Source organism: Malus domestica, chromosome 03, assembly GCF_042453785.1.
Source record: "Malus domestica chromosome 03, GDT2T_hap1".
In the NCBI taxonomy this organism is placed as follows: Eukaryota; Viridiplantae; Streptophyta; class Magnoliopsida; order Rosales; family Rosaceae; genus Malus; species Malus domestica.
The window spans coordinates 19,536,969-19,540,632 of record NC_091663.1 but is presented as its reverse complement, the minus strand read 5'-3'; positions in this window follow the sequence as shown (position 1 = coordinate 19,540,632).

Below are 3,664 nucleotides of genomic sequence, written 5' to 3'. Positions count from 1 at the left end.
AGTAATCAACTTATTTCACATATATAATCATGGTTTTGAATACACCCTTAGCCAAAACAAAATTAGCCAATCATACTTAAAGCAAAACAAAGATTACATGAATTAGACATTAAAATCCAAAGAAAGAAAACACCTAGAATGCTCCAACTTGGCAGCAAGTGCATCCAAGATTCCTCCTTTCCCTTGCTTGCGGCAGATTGGGTTGTGGACAGATTTTGGGTAGTTTTATGGTGTAGAATGGATGGGGAATGGTATGGAAAGGTTTAGGGTGAGTGTGGAGGAGTGTTTGATGGTTGGAGGGTGGTGGAGAACTCGGCAAAAAGGGTGGAAGAGGGTGGAGTGGCTGTTATGTTTTTTGGGCACTAGAATGGTGTTTTTGGGGTGTTTTGCTGCCTAGGGTGTGTATGGACGAATTTTCTGTGATGAATGATGAATATGGGAGATGGTAACCTTGGCCAAGGGGTGTAAACAAGTATATATAGGCCCCAAATACCCTAGAGAATCAGGTTAGGCAATGGGGAAATGCACAGCAAGAAGGGTGAATTTGTGGTGTGCAATGGTCCAAGGATGAAAATGAAGCAATGATGCAAAGTATGGAGGGTAAAATGGAGTGGTATTTCAGCTAGAGGGCATGAATGATTGTGTACATTGCAGAGAAATGAAAAGGGGAGGTGAAATGTTTCAGAAATTAGTCAAAGGTGCAGCAACATGTGTTGCACACGACATAGGATCCTAAAGGTGGCTGATGGAGCATCAATTGGTGCATGTCATGGTTGTGAAAGTTGTGTGAAATCTGATGGGTGAAGGGAACAAGAGGTATGCATCAATTGAGTGTAATAATTGAGTGTATTGAGGCATGAAATCAGAAATAATGTAGGGGACAAGGGTTATTAAGCATGGCATGGGAATCCAAAGGGAATACAAGGTGATTTGCACGGCAAGAATGGTGAATTTTGGAGTGACATCCTATTGTGGCTAAGTTCTTTATCCTTTGTACAATAATTCTTCACATTCTTAGCCTCTTTAGTCTTTAATTTCGTCCATCCACCTTGCTCCATGCATTTGCTATCCATCCAAACCCGAAACTGCTCCAAAGGCCTCCAAAATGCATCTTATTGCATACTTTGTTCTTAGAATCTGAAAACACACAAAAACGACTTTAAACATTAAAATAACTAAGAAAACACAACGCAAATGTGCAAGAACAAGCTAACTAAGTCGCATAAATATGCTCCTATAAAATTCCCCCACACTTAGCTTTTGCTAGTCCTCGAGCAAAACAAAATAACTAAACAAAACAAAACCAACAAAACAAACAAAACCCAACCTAAACCTTCCAACGTTTGCCTCAGTGATCTCCAATGCACATGACATGTTAAAAATTGTCATCCCCACAGATTTTAGTTGTCTTCACACTTAAGCACATACTTAATCATAGTCACCACTTACTAGTTCACATTTAAGCAATTAAAACAATGTTTTGAATGTAGTAACATGCCTTAGAGAATTTGCTCAAGTCCTTACAAGATATTCACTCAATTTTCACTCAGATTTTTTTAACTACACACCCTATACTAGTTATATGTGAGAAGATTGATGTAAACATGAAAACGAACGCTCACATATATGTATTACAAAGAAAGCGATTTCTGGAGCATGTTTAGATATGATCTCATGAATGGAATGCTACTACTTAGATGCGAGAACCAGTAATACCATATGCTCATACCAAATTCAAACTCCACAAATTGAAACACATGACACTCAAGATTGAAGTCAAAGGTTGTAACAGGGCTTGGGGTGTTGGCTAACAAATGAAAGTAAGGGAAAACAACCGTTCTTAAAGCAATAGCAAATAAAGTAATGAACTTGAACTTAGAATTCACTTAGATTGCAGGCATCAACTTTTAGACATAAGGGAAAGATTTAAACAACTCTTTAGGGTCAAATTCAACTTTTTTTTTTTTTTTTTAATAGCGCGAATTTTTCTTTTCTTTTCTTTCCACCCGTGCCTATGGCACACTAATTATATGAGAAACACTTCCCCCACACTTGTTTTCTGCCAAACATTACTCAAAAGGAATTCAATTTGAATCATGCTTTACTATGCTTTAAGAACAAAGGTATGGATGGTCCTAATCTAGGCTAGGTGAGGATAACATGGGTTCACAAAGAACGTAGGCTAACAAGGCTCAATGGGGTTAACTTAAACAAATAATGAAGTAGGATACACGGCAATTTGGCTTTGGTGGTGGTAACTACACAACTTCATCTTGAATATGTGTTATGCAAATCAATATCATGCTTTGAATGAAATGGGTATGAGTTCTAGCATTTGGAACTAAATGATGAAATGCCTTCTAAGTAGTGACCAAGCAAAGAAAAATGAGATCATGCAACGACTTTAGAAAACAATAATGCACAGATTATCAACTCTCCAAATAACGTTTAGGCTCAATTCTCACAAGGTTGTAGCGTTTGTTTGAGTTCCTTCCTTCAAGCATGTTAGAAAAACTAATTTTTCCTTTATGATTGCATGTGAATTCATAAATTATAACCACAACCAAGCATACACCAAAGAGTAAATCAAATGTTCATCCATGTTTATAACCCTTTTTAACAGTCATGTAATTACAAACCGAATCCTCATCATTGTGTTGGAAGGTACCATAGACACAAACACACAAAAATGACTCAAAACACTCTTTTTAGGTTTTTCAAAACACATGAATTTCAAATTTTTATGTGATTTTCGGAGTTTTATGTCAACACACTAAAACACACCAAAACTGCTTAAAAACACTTAAAAACAGCGAGAACAAGTATATAAGTTATGGGTGGTAAAATCCCACGAATTTGCATAAAAAACACTTAGTTACCCCCCCACACTTAAATCAAACATTGTCCTCAATGTTTCAAGCTTAAAATCTCACAAAAAACAAGCAAATAAACAAACAACAATTAAACATGACAAGTATAGCAAAGTAAACAAAAATAGACAGAGTAGAGTTTAAGAACGTAAATCTGATTTTGGAGATAGATGATCTTGTTGACTTTCCACAGCTTTGATCTCGAACTGGTTTGGAATTCTGAGCGAGGAAATATCAGAGTTCCCTGATTTGATGGAGCAGGGTGCATTCTTCTCTGCTTGTTTCCTCTGTACGGCGGGCAGGCACGAGGTAGAGGTGTTTGTCTGTTTCTTTCTTCAATCTTTCCAAGTGCCCACCTCTTGCTCTCTTTCTCCTTGTCCTTAGTTGAGGATGAATCAGCACGTTGTCTCCACATGTTTCGAGGTATCATCTTCACTTCCCTTATAAGTGAGAGACGAAGCGGAAGCATAAGATGATGAGTACTCGAGAGCAAGAGCTGGCTGGAGAAAGGACAGGGAGAAAGCATGATATGAGATACTCTTGCTCTCAACCCTTATGATATGAAATACTTGTGCTCTGGATGAGTTGTTTGTAGGGGTATCCCAGGGGATGAGAAACACAGAGTGACTCGAGAGGCTTCTGTGGGAATGCATTTTCGGAGAGGATGAGAGGTTAAGTGAGGCTGAAAATTGGGTGAGGCTGCCTCACTATGAAGTTCAACATTTATAGAATTTTCTTAATGGCTGGGAAGGCATTGTTCCATTACTCGTGTCGGCAAGCCTGGGATAATTTAA